Genomic DNA, 14,308 nt, shown 5'->3' on the forward strand with positions numbered 1-14,308 from the left:
TCAAGATACTAAGGGGTTTTCTGTAAATTGGAGCAGAGAAGTGGCCTATTGTTGCAAAAAGGCCACAACTTACCTGACAGTCGTTAGATGCATATCTAGTGGTCAGAAATGACGGATGGCAGACACACCATCATCACCAACTGAGTCTTTTATGGGTGTAGAGATAAACAAATAACTCTCTTGTTCTTAATTTTTTTGCGCCTTGCTTTTAAGGGATAACGGGGGTGTCGGGTAGTTAGAACATGGCACATATTTTGTGATTTCTAGCTTCTTCATTCACTTAGTTGTACCATACCCGTGCGTACACCCAATCTTTCTATTGGTTTCTTGTTGCCAAATAGTTGGCCTCATACTTCATGATTGCCGAAGCTCTCAAGACAACTCTAGCCGAACCCTAAAAGGCTTAACTCCTCAAAAGATTCTTTAATAAGATTACCTTTTAAGGAGTCAAGCAGCAACTAGCCGAACTCTGAAAATCTTTAACTCCTCAAATATCTGATGAGAAATGTTCCCTCTTCCTCAAAGTTGAGCAGTCAAAATGATTTCTTAGCAAAAGATTCCCATTGTCTCTCATTCGTCCACTTCTCTTTGTTGCTTGTCTGCCTCCAACCCGGTGCCCCATGCCGTGCTTCTTGCCTCCAGCAAGCACCCTGCCCAGCGACAGAGATAGGCGATCCTTTTTTGTATTTTCCGCCGTGTCTGGCCACGACAACACTCCCCCTCATCGTCTCTAGCCCGGCGATGCTCCTCCCGTCATCCCCAACCACGAGCGAAGATATACAAGAAAAGTGGTTGCCAACCGCCATCGCCGATTTCAACAATTCTTTGCGTATTGGACCATGCCATCGCACCACTAAAATAAGGATGAGGGGAGGAACCTATTCATCGAAGAAGCGCCCATGCCATGGTATGTTTAGGACGAATTTCACCTACTTTCCCGACTACATCGCCGCACGCTTGCGTCATGCATGGACAGGAATGAAGAAGTAAGAACAAGAGGAAGAGAGACTTCTGTGTGGGGTGTAGTTTGTTTGAAGTGTTAAATTTGATGGTTCAGTTAGATTCGCGTGTTAATAACTCCTCAAAGTAAAGGTGTTAAGGTTTGAGGAGGCGTTTAAAGGGCTAAGATTAGTCAAGAAAAGCCCTTATATCCATAACATATACTATCCTTGAAGTGAAAACTACTCCCTCCTTCCCCAGATATAAAGCATGGTTGCCTTTTTATGGTCTTTAATGCATGACTTTGACCATTAAATATTTTTGTGTGAATACATTACATATTAATATATATACCATAATGCATTGATTGAACATGTATAAATGGTATCATCATATTTGTCTTGCAATACAATTTTAGTTCATATGTTTTATACTAATTTTATAGACATACAATAAGTAATATCATAGTTAACAGCGAATCAACCTGTGCCTGGATGGTTAGGAGGACAGTGGTATCCCCAGTCCACCAGGGTTCAAGTCCCGGTGCTCACCTGCAGAGACTTTGTATAATCTAAGATAATATGCCGGCTCAGTCTCTCGCAGGTGCTCATAGGGATAGTGTGAGTGTATGCGCGTATATATGAGTGCTTGTGTCCGTACTATGTTTAAAAAAATCATAGTTAATGTTGTATGATAAAGATTAAAGGAAATTATGTTTTGGAAAAAAAGGAAGTACTAAAATATTTTTATTTTGAGAAGGAGGCACAAAACGACACAGATCACTCACAAGAGCCAGTTGCAAAATCACCGAGCATAGATCTTTTCGTACTAGTTCCTTTCCTTGCCTTCTTTCTTTATTGCATGTTTGGTAGGAATCCGTTTGGTGGATGTCTTGACATTGCCAAGTCGGCCCAGTTCTCATCGTGCTCATCTCATGGCGTTGCAATGGCCAAGGCTGCATGCGTACGTGTCGTGCGTGCAGTCCTTCAGTTGCTGGGCGAGCTTCTGCTCTCTTGAAAAACACTTGAACGCCTGCGGACACCACTGCCATCCCTCTCACGGGTAAAAAGAAAATGATTCCTGAACCATATCGCCGCGTGACTACAAAGTCGACAAGATATAGATACTAATTCGATACCCCTAAACAACGGTTCTGGATAACATCAAAAGGAGATTAGCTTGACAGGCACATAAAGTATTATACTATAAACCCAATCGATTATCACCTTCAGGTTATAGTTACATCGTTTTCTTCAGGATTTTAAAGGGTTTTCATCCCCCCTAGTAGCAGCTAGCAGAAAGTTCTCCAGGAAAATTTTACATGGCATGTGAACCGAGTAGCTAGTGGGAATATATGGACCACATGATCACAAAGGTGCACTTTCACTAGTAGCAGTTCTACCTCCATCGCATCAATCAACTGTTAACACTTGTTCGATAAACCTGGAAGCATTGTCTTGGCCCCTACCTTCAGAGCCCTGGGCTCAGTGACAGGGACAAAAGGGAGATCGATCATAACTTCCCTGCCCATTTTTATTCTGTTTTTCTCCTATAGTCACTCATAATTGGTGCACATGTTTTTTCCAACGCAAATAAAATTTAAAAGCGCCTCAAATGTCATTTCTTTGTAATATAAAGTACCACATCTTCTGGTGGAAATTTGTGGCCCTATTTTCCTCTACTTGTCACCTAGCCACCTTCTAGCAATGACAATGTAATCATGCAAGAATCATAAGTGCATATAGGCATAGTAGTATGGCACGAACACCCACAAGTTGAAGTAGGACAAGACCACTAAAGCCATGCATAATTGGGCACCTATAGTCCTACGTGAAGGGGGCAGCTGGCCTCTTTTTATTGAGTTGACCACTGCTCTAGTGCTCTTGGGCATTGCATAAAGAATAATTTAGGCAGGGGCAATATCCCGGAAATAGTCAGGATTTTTGCAGGAAAACTTTTTCATTTTTTTTGACAGGACATAACTGTTATGAGAATATCAAAGCACCTTGTCGTTTTCTCCATGGGCTAGCTTAGCTAGCTCATAAGTGGGAAGTGGAAAGCAGATGTTGCAACTCATCGTGGACAGATGGATTAGACGTGTGGGTTCCAATTTGGTTCATGATTCACCACACGGAGCTTTCTCCGTAAAACGTAGAGGAAGAGTTCCATCATCATCATGAATCCTCAACTATGGCGCTTGCTCCCACTAAACCGTCAAATGCAAAACCATGTACTCTGATTCTGATCTTTTGTTTGAATGTTTGTGCTAAACTAGTTTTTTTTCTTTGAAAAGGAGGTTAAACCCCCAGACTCTGCATCAATCGATGCATGCAGCCATCTTTATTAATTATTTCATAAATGTCTGACAAAATATACATCAAATCACCCGAAGCCACCACTCACACCTACAAATTCGATAATAATGAGTGCTCTCACTCCCCGTATCTAAAACCGGTGTCGTCGCCGACCCATCCACATTACGTATCGGGACTAATAGCCAGTGCAGCAGACCTAAAGCGCACACCACATGCACATGTTTTAAAAGCCACCATCTTCATCGAACCACTGACCCATCTTCAGGAGAGATATCCGCATCATCCTTGCCAGTCCGGACATCCGTCGACGCCACCACGGCGCCCAACGGCGCCACCGCCCTGCGCTCGTCTGTCCAATCGCTCCACCTCCTGCCTCTGTCTTCTAGTGCTGCTCCACAAACGATGCTCCCGGAAGAGAAACGGCACCGCAGTACCGCCATCGTCCGATCTGAAAGACCAGATCCTAGGGTTTCCCCCGAAGCAGTGCCCATGACTAGCAACCGTCAAGGACCCACACAGTGCCCACCACCACTCGGCAACACCTTCAGGAAGGTCACGGCGTCAAGGACGCCGCCGCCGCCCACCGGAGTTAGGGTTTTCACCTGAGAGGTAGGGAGGAGGGAAATGAAGGAGCAGACATAGACCGACATGTCCAAGAAGAAAAGCAGCGCCCTTGAGCGTCGTCGTCGGCGCGGCTGGCCGGGGCCGACCAAGGGGTTTCCCCCAATCTGGATCACCTCCACCAGCTTCATCCTCGGCCAGGGTCCCGGCAACCATGCCAGCATCGCCAGGAACCCGCAGGAGAGAAGCCCACCGATTAGGGCCAGATGACAGCGGCCAGATCTAGCGTCGCCGGCCACCAGAGCAGTCACACCAGGCCATGGTCCACCAAAGATCCTTCTGTCGTCCGACCGGACCACCGGCACCACGCCAGTCCCACCTCTCGCCGGCACGGAGGGGCCTCGCCGGAAGGGCCGCCGCCCCAGATCCAATCGCTCTCCAGCGCTAGGCGAAGCAGCAAGGGCCCCACCGCCGTAGTCCCCGGCCGCGCCACGAGCTTGCCCGGCGCTAGCCTCATGCGGCGGCGAGGGAGGGAGGGAGAGGAGGAGGGTACGCCGGCGGCGGGAGGGTGGTCGCCCCTGAGTCGCCCGAGCGAGCGCGACGCGGGGGTCACGCCCCTAAACTAGTTGATTTATCCATAAGTTGTTAAGTTTTGCTACACAAAACTTGAAGTCAACAGGAAGTTAGTGTGGAATGTCAAAACCAAGTTTCCGAATCATTGCGCAGATATGCGGCTCACTCTGCCAATTTCTCTCCAAACCAGGAAGAGGTCGATCATGAAACCTCAACTATGGCGCTTTCTCCTCCTAAATCGGCAGCTGTAAAACCATATACTCGGATTCTGATCTGTGTTTGACCGTTTGGGCTAAACGCTAGTTCGGTTATGGGTGGTGGTTATGGTTTTTAGGGTTTTGAGTAAAAACTACACCCTCCGTCCCAAAATAAGTGTCTCAAATTTAATAAAACTTTGTAAATAACATGTACGTATAGAATGCTATAAAATGAGAAGACAGACCAACTCATAAAACAAACAAAAAAGACACATTGAGTAGTAGTTCATGTACTTTTGTGCAGGGGGCAGCTGGTAGTAAGACATGCTTGGACAAATTCTTGCAAGTTAACATTTCACACCAATCCGCTAGTCCATGAATTGTTTCACATTTCCTCTACACCAAGGAGTGAAAAACTAACGTACGTTCATGTTGCAAACATACTGGAGTCATCGAAACATCTGGACTACGATTTTTTTTACTGGGCACACATACTTGTAGGTTTCATTAATTTGCTTTCTTTACGTCCATGATTATTTGTTGGACTGAACTTGGCCTAAGATTTCAATTGGTCGCGTCTAATATGGGCTATTTTCTAGTTGAGAAGTGAAGTTGACCAAGCACCAATGGTAGAGATCTATAAACAAACAAAAGTCTAAAATAGTGAACTGTGGCAAAGAGCAGCAGCCATAAAATAAACTAATCAGGGCTACAGCACCGTTAAATCACGCTATATCTCTCCCTAATAATAATAAAGCGGGTAGTACTACTGCTGCTTGCATCGCCGTACAGTTTGCAGAAAAGTCCTTGCACTTTCACGAAATTAACCCGCGGTCCCAACTTAAGTTAGAGCAGAAAACGTTTCGTATTTTTCAGAAAACCACCTGAAGTTTCGGCTAATCAACCTGCAGTCCTATTTTAAGTGCAATAGAAAGCTTTTCGGTTTATTTAGAAAACCCGCTGACATTCTGGTTCCTTCTAGAAAATAATTTTTTTATATAGATTCAAATGTTTTTAAAAAATATTCATATCTTTTAAACCATAACTCAAATTTTAACATGTCATATATGAAAATTGATTAAAAAATGTGTAGAATATGAATATAATATTAGTTTTTACCCATGAATCATTTTTAAATGTTGTTTAGGGACAGATTCAAATGTTTCAAAGAAATATTCATATGTTTTAAACCCTAACTCTAATTTTAACATGTTATATATGAAAATTCCTTTAAAAATGCGTAGAGTCTGAATATGATGTTTATTCACATGTTAATAAATTTTAAAATGTTATCTAGGATGCAACATTAATCAGTAGTGCACAATCCATCTTTCTTTCGTATCGGTGCCGATTCAAATTGAAAATGAACACCTCAAAAGGACAAATTGGAGACGAAAGAAACCATCTATGACCATGCATGTTCGTGAGCGGGAGTGTGAAGGATAAATGGCAAGACTGGTAATATGTCATGTTGAAATAAAGGATGTGGACCTATTGGGGCCTTGGGTCATGGTTATTGTGTTAGGGGCGTGTGGTATTTTCTCTCCCGCTGCAAGGCACGAGCTCTTTTGCTAGTCCCGTTAAAATCCCTACATTGTACATAGGTGCCGTTTCGTGCAGCCCTGTTAAAAACGCTATAGTGCCCTTATTTCGTCGTTATAGCCCGCTATTCAAAACTTTTTGAACAAATGCATAGTACTCCATTTGAAAATAAATATAAGATCATTCAGATCACTAATAGCGATCGCAAGTGCTTCAATTGGACCAGGGGACTGCGACTGCGGAGGTCGCGGCCTCGGCGGAGGCGCCTTCGCCGCCGGATCCACCGCCGGGATAGTGCGGTCCGAAGTCCATCTTCGACGTTTGGGCGCAGGTCCTCGCTAGTTGAGCCGTGGCGGTGGTGGGCGATTTTTTTGCTTGCCGGTGGATCAGAGGGTGGCCGGAGGGGAATTCTCAACCTCCATCCGCTGTCAGGCTGGATCGCATTGCGAGACCAAGAAGATGACATCCTTGCAGGCCGGTACCTGCAGGGAGATGAGATTGTGGTCCATGCATGGCGGGTATTTGGTGATCGACATTTACGAAATCACCGTCGGAGATCAGTTTGAGCGAGGGAGTGGTGGTCCTGTGAGGGTCGATCTAACTACTCCATCTCCGGCGGTAGGTCTTGTGGAGGATCGGCATCGGGAGACATCGCCTGCTCCAAGATTCGGGACAGATCGTCCGCGGTTCGGGGGCGGATTTTGGTTGCTCGCAGAGAGCGACGGCGAAGACGAGGAGATGCTCAGCACGGACTCGGTCACGCAGCAATCTGCCTCACCGGAATTCGGAGCTCCGTCGTCATCCGAGGGTGATCGCAAGGAAGATCGTAAGCCGAATGGTGCAGGCCGGCGTCCATTTGAGGCGGCGAAGCCAAAGATGAAACCTTGGCGAGGGAGGATCCCTAAGGTATATCGCCCTCCAATCACTTTCACTTTGCCGGAGTCATGGACTTTAGTCACGAGGAGGAGGAAAAAGAAGGCATGAACGACGACGTCAAAGCCGCCGCCGGCGATCATCGGTTCTCCCGAGATCCAGGCATACCAAAATGGGCGTATGAATATTTTGTTGGTCTCGGATGGGCCAAGTGTTGTTTCCGCGGTAGTTGGCCTCAATGGTTCTGGATATTTGGCCCAGAAGGAGGCCCAGACCATTGGCCCAGCTGTTACGCACGTGGAGTCGTTGCATGAGGTCATCTCGTATCGAGAGCCCGAGCATGCACGTCGTGTTGATTGTGCTAGGGTTCGACCTCGTGTGGCTGCGTCTGGGTTTCCGTCGTTTGGGAAGGACCGCGCCGGGAGAATCGCTGGTCTCCGTGCGCCGGCGACAGTCACCATGGCCGTTCAGGGAACGGGCCCGCCACCTCCTCGCAGGGCGCCGCTGCCTAGGGGAGCCCCGCAGCCCCAAGGAGCTCCGCCGCAGGGTAGGTCCGTCGGGGCCACCTAGCCAGCAAGAGCAGGTGCGTGATGGAAGGGAGCCCGCTGGAGGGGCTCCTTCCCAGGGGCTGGCCGTGGTCGAGAGGCTAGCCCTGGCCGTTTCCAGGGAGCGGGCGACGGTAGCCGGAATGCCCCCGCGCGGGCAGTGGTGTGACGATGGAGATGACGCATATGGAGAGGGCCAGCAGCGCGGATCGTCGTCTTCTGGTGGAGGACGCGGATACGCATGGCACAATGGTCGAGGGGCTGGATGTGGCTTCCAGGGACTACAGGGCACCTTCATGGAGGGGATAGCCGGGCCTAACTATCACTTCTGGGGCGGATACCGTGGGTTTCGAGGGGGTGGCGGCAGGCATCCTCCTCCGCCACACCCTCCACCACCGCCGGCGAAGACTTCAGATGGCGCGCCTCCTGCGGCGGTAGAGGCCGCTATCTACTTCGTGGTGGCGGCTCCTACGCCGGTTCTATCGGGGGAAGCTTTAGATAATGTGCGAGCTTGGGCGGCCGTGAAGGTTCCCGGGGCCTGATATGTCTTCGTCGTATCTATAATTTTTTATTGTTCAATGTCAATATTCTACAACTTTTATATACTTTTGGCAATTTTTATATTATTTTTGGGACTAACATATTGATTCAGTGCCCAGTGCCAGTTCCTGTTTGTTGCATGTTTTTTGTTTCGCAGAAAATCCATATCAAACGGAGTCCAAACGGGATAAAAACTTATGAAATTTTTTTTTGGAATATATGTGAATTTTGGGAAGTGGAATCAACGCGAGACGATGCCCGAGGGGCCCACGAGGGTGAGGGGTGCGCCCCAGGGAGTAGGACGTGCCCTGGGCCCTCGTGGCCACTCCATAAGGCAGTTGGTGCCATTCTTTCGCCGCAAGAAAGCGAATATCCGGATAAAAATCGTGTCAAAATTTCAGCCAATCGGAGTTACGGATCTCCGGGAATTTAAGAAACAGTGAAAGGGCAGAATCAAAGAGCGCAGAAACAGAAGGAAACAGAGAGAGATCCAATCTCGAAGGGGCTCCCGCCCCTCTGCGTCCATGGAAGCCAAGGACCAGAGGGGAAACCCTTCTCCCATCTAGGGGTAAGGTCAAGGAAGAAGAAGAAGAAGGGGGGCTCTCTCCCCCTCTCTTCCGGTGGCGCCGGTACACCGCCGGGGCCATCATCGTCATCGCAATCTACACCAACAACTTCACCGCCGTCATCACCAACTCTCTCCCCCTCTATGCAGAGGTGTAACCCCTCTTTTACCCGCTGTAATATCTACTTAAACATGATGCTCAACGCTATATATTATTTCCCAATGATGTATGGCCATCCTATGATATTTGAGTAGATCCATTTTGTCCTATGGGTTCATTAATGATCTTGATTGGTTTGAGTTGCATGTTTTATTATTGGTGCTGTCCTATGGTGCTCTCCGTGTCGCGCAAGCGTGAGGGATCCCCGCTGTAGGGTTTGCAATATGTTCATGATTTGCTTATGGTGGGTGGCGTGAGTGACAGAAGCACAGACCCGAGTAAGTAGGTTGTTTGCGTATGGGAGTAAAGAGGACTTGATACTTTAATGGTATGGTTGGGTTTTACCTTAATGATCTTTAGTAGTTGCGGATGCTTGCTAGAGTTCCAATCATAAGTGCATATGATCCAAGAAGAGAAAGTATGTTAGCTTATGCCTCTCCCTCAAATAAAATTGCAATAATGATTACAGGTGTAGTTATCGATTGCCTAGGGACAAATAACTTTCTTGTGACAAAAAGCTCTCTACTAAGACTAACTTAGTTATTTCTTTATCTAAACAACCCCTAGTTTTTATTTACGCGCTCTTTATTATCTTGCAAACCTATCCAACAACACCTACAAAGTACTTACAGTTTCATACTTGTTCTAGGTAAAGCGATCGTTCAGCGTGCGTAGAGTTGTATCGGTGGTCGATAAAACTTGAGGGAATATTTGTTCTACCTTTAGCTCCTCGTTCGGTTCGACACTCTTACTTATCGAAAGAGGCTACAATTGATCCCCTATACTTGTGGGTTATCAGGGCCAAGCAAACTATGGCTAAGCCTCGGGATTCTTCCTCTGACAAAGGGTCCGACAAGTCAGAAGGTGAAAGAGCTTCGAAATGGGCGCATAAAAAAGAGAAGATGCCTTGCTATCGGTGTGGTGAGCCGGGACATTTTGTGGAAGAGTGCACAACGGAGCTTTGTGATATCTATCTTAAGCCAAAGCATACTTTTGGAGAGTGCCCCCTCCTTTTGGGACCGAAGCCGGTGGTCACGATCTATGGGGTTTGCTGTCAGGAGTTGATGTTTTTTGAATCACCTAATGTGGACCAGACAACACATCTCTTGTACAATTCTTTTTCGGGCATTGTGAGGCTGACGAACAGATTCTTGACCGAGGCACAAATTGTTCAGCACCTTCAAGAGCTTGCACCAGGTAGTTTCCAGTTGAACCTTGTGAGACTTGAGGAGCAGACTTACAAGGTGGATTTTCCTACGAGGGAGGATCAAATTCGTATTCTTAAGTTTGGCATGTGTAGGGTGCCTAGTACTAATTGTATCCTGGAATTTGATGCTCGGAAGCAGAAGGAGCCGCGAGGTACACCTTTGACTTAGGTCTGGGTCCGCTTTTCTGGGGCACCTCCTAAGTCGCTAAATAATTTCTTGTGACCTAGAGTTTGGGATCTCTCATTGGCAAGACAGAGCAGGTCGATATGCCTTTTACCCGCACAAATGGTGTGGTGAGGTTGCTTGTCAGTGTGGTGAACATCGAGTTTGTGCGGGTGTGGTCAAGTGGATTGATGCGGGGGTCACATACAACCTCGACGTGGAGTTTGAGGATACACCAATGTTCAAGGAGGGGGATGGGAATCAAGACATGGATGCGACTGAGGGCGATGATACCTCTAGGGGTCAAGAGAAAGGTGCAGGCCATGGCTCATGGGGAGGCAGCCAAGGGGCCTGCGGCACGGTCTAGGAAGGGAGATGAGCCTGCCATGGGACCTGCACAAACACCGACACTAATGAACTCGTTGCGATTTGGTTCGTTTGTGTGTCTTTTGCCCCTAGCCGCTTATGGAGCCACAACGTAGAGTTGGAGGATCCGTCAGAGCATACGTTACCCGGCCAAGCAGTCTCTTGGGACAGGCGCCGAGTCGATGGTGGCCGGTACGATGGGGATGGATGACGCACCGAGACAGTAGGTCTTGGAGTCGGACATCGCGCCAGCAGAGGGCCGGAGTCTGGATGACTCCCAACCGCCGGTTGGGCCTACCCGGCGCCTTGCCAGTGTTGAGGGGAGGGGGAGTCGCGGACAGGAGGCCCGTGATTCACCTCCTCATGTTCGCCATTCGGAGCCTAGGCAGGTTCCGTCTTCACCGACACCAGCAGAGCAGACATGTGCTTGGCCGCGCCGACGGAGGGGATGATGGTCGCGGCTGCAGGAGGTGTCCTGTCGGCCTCGTCTCCCACGCCAGCACTTGTCAGTATTGAGGGTGTTTGGCGAGGGATCAGTCCCCGAGGGATAGGACTACATACGAAGTAATTGCGTTCGGTGGGATTATGGACCCAGTGACGGCTGGCAGGCGTGTCAGTAACCGGATCCAGGATCAACCAGACATTGACGATCTTACCGAGTTTTCTGTTGAAGTTTTGTGTGGATGAAGTGTTCGATGATCGAGAAGGTCTCGATGTGAGGAGAAGGAGGAGAGGCAAGATCTATGACCAAGGCACCCCAAGTAAATATTTAAGGAGACTCAAGCGTCTAAGCTTGGGGATGCCCCGGAAGGCATCCCATCTTTCTTCAACAAGTATCGGTATGTTTTCGGATTCATTTCGTTCATGTGATATGTGCAGATCTTGGAGCGTCTTTTGCATTTAGTTTTCACTTTTTCTTTTATGCACCATGCTGGTATGAGATAGTCCTTGGTTGATTTATAGAATGCTCATTGCACTTCACTTATATTCTTTTTAGTATGGCTTTATAGAATGCTTCATGTGCTTCACTTATATCATTTGAAGTTTGGATTGCCTGTTTCTCTTCACATAGAAAACTGCCATTTGTAGAATGCTCTTTTGCTTCACTTATATTTGTTAGAGCGTGGGCATATCTTTTGTAGAAAGAATTAAACTCTCTTGCTTCACTTATATCTATTTAGAGAGATGACAGGAACTGGTCATTCACATGGTTAGTCATAAAATCCTACATAAAACATGTAGATCACTGAATATGATATGTTTGATTCCTTGCAATAGTTTTGCGATATAATGGTGGTGATATTAGAGTCGTGCTAGTTGAGTAATTGTGAAATTGAGAAATACTTGTGTTGAGGTTTGCAAGTCCCGTAGCATGCACGTATGGTGAACCGTTATGTAACGAAGTTGGAGCATGATGTATTTATTGATTTTCTTCCTTATGAGTGGCGGTCGGGGACGAGCGATGGTCTTTTCCTACCAATCTATCCCCCTAGGGGCATGCGTAGTAGTACTTTGCTTCGAGGGTTAATAAACTTTTGCAATAAGTATATGAGTTCTATATGAGTAATGTGAGTCCATGGATTATACGCACTCTCACCCTTCCATCATTGCTAGCCTCTTCGGTACCGTGCATTGCCCTTTCTCACCTCGAGAGTTGATGCAAACTTCGCCGGTGCATCCAAACCCCGTGATACGATACGCTCTATCACACATAAACCTCCTTATATCTTCCTCAAAACAGCCACCATACCTACCTATCATGGCATTTCCATAGCCATTCCGAGATATATTGCCATGTGAAAGTGCTAGTTATCGACTAGAGGGGGGGGGGGTGAATAGGCGATTTTTATGGAAGTCTTCAAAACATGAGAGTTTTGAAGACAAACAATAGAAATGAACCTATTGATATGCAGCAGAAGGTAGACTACACTAAGCAAGCCATAGTCAAGTATTCAATGAAGTGAAAGCACGAAGACTAATAGCAGCTAGGTAGTAAGATCAGGATGGAAGATAATATGAAGCCAAACAACAAAAGTAGTCACACAGTGAAGTCAAACAGGTAGTGTAGGCAGGCAGTGACTTCACGGAGACAAACTGTAAGTAAAGAAAGGGAGAGGATATAACCAGTCACTTGGTGAGGACAAAAGATTTGTTGGACCAGTTCCAGTTGCTGTGACAACTGTATGTCTGGTTAGGAAGGCTGAGATTTAACTCAGAAGACCGTGTCTTCACCTTATTCCCCTTGAGCTAAGGACACCCAGTCCTCGCCCAATCACTCTGGTAAGTCTTCAAGGTAGACTTCCAAACCTTCACAGACTTCGTTCACCGGCGATCCACAATGACTCTTGAATGCTCAGAACGCGACGCCTAACCGGCTGGAGGATTCACAGTCCTCAAGTGTAACAAGTCTTCAGGTCACGCGGACAAAAAGACTTCAGTGATGCCTAACACTCTTTGGCTCTGGGTGTTTGGGCTTTGTCCTCGCAAGGATTTCTCTCTCTCAAAAGCTTCGGAGGTGGGTTGCTCTCAAACGACAAAAGCCGTGCACTAACTCTGAGCAGCCACCAATTTATGGTGTAGGGGGTGGGCTATTTATAGCCACTAGGCAACCCGACCTGATTTGTCCGAAATGACCCTGGGTCACTAAGGAACTGACACGTGTTCCAACGGTCAGATTTCAGACACACGCGACAGCTTGACTTGGGCTACAAGTAAAGCTGACTCATCCAACTGGATAAGATTTGCTCTCATTGTCTTCGCTCGAAGACATAGGATTTGGTTGAGCATCACTTCAGTCACTCTGACTTTGTTCACTGGGACCCCACTTAACAGTACGGTGGTTCCTATGACTCAACAAAGAAGAAAAGGAAACAACGAAACAACTAAGTCTTCGCGCTCCATAGTCTTCACACGATGTCTTCTCATGTCATAGTCTTCACTGTGAATATCTTCACATACCACCATTGTCTTCAATGTCTTCATACATTTTTAGGGGTCATCTCCGGTAGGTAAACCCAATCAATGAGGGACTACTACCTGTGTTATCCTGCAATTCTCACAAACACATTAGTCCCTCAACCAGGTTTGTCGTCAATACTCCAAAACCAACTAGGGGTGGCACTAGATGCACTTACAATCTCCTTTTTTTTTGGTGATTGATGACAAACTGGTTGAAGTTTCCAACGGGGATAAAAGTATGTGAAATTGTAAAGGATAAAGGTATTGTCTTCATAAGTAGCAAAAGGCCCCCCTAAAGATGTGCATATAAGTCATTTGCTTTTGGAATGCAAATGTACATGGCAGGTTGTACTTATGGAGATCCTCTTCAACTTATGAAGACAATTCATCACGCATGAATTGATATAACGAAGATAATGACATGCATAATGAAAAATGGACGTCTGCAATATGACTAAGTGCGGGATTTATCATCGCACATGCGGAATTTATCATCGCATCACAGAATAGCAGAAAACGTAGCAGACGACCATCAAGTTTATGTGTTACAACTCAAAGAACCAAATGTATCAAAAGCAAGAGTCGTAAACACTAAGCAAAATATAAAGTAACCGCCCATATGGACCCGCTTGAAGACTATCAACTCATATGCTTCTCCCCCTTTTGTTAGTAAGGACCAAAAAGGTTTGAAGATATAGAGCTTCTACTCATTCCCAGAAGGAGTAGGTGAAGCAGCAGGGTCGGCGTTGGGGTTTGGCGGTGCAGAAGAACTTGGTGCAGTGTCGATACGCGCCGAAGTTGGAG

This window comes from Aegilops tauschii, chromosome 7 (assembly GCF_002575655.3).
Source record: "Aegilops tauschii subsp. strangulata cultivar AL8/78 chromosome 7, Aet v6.0, whole genome shotgun sequence".
Taxonomy (NCBI): domain Eukaryota; kingdom Viridiplantae; phylum Streptophyta; class Magnoliopsida; order Poales; family Poaceae; genus Aegilops; species Aegilops tauschii.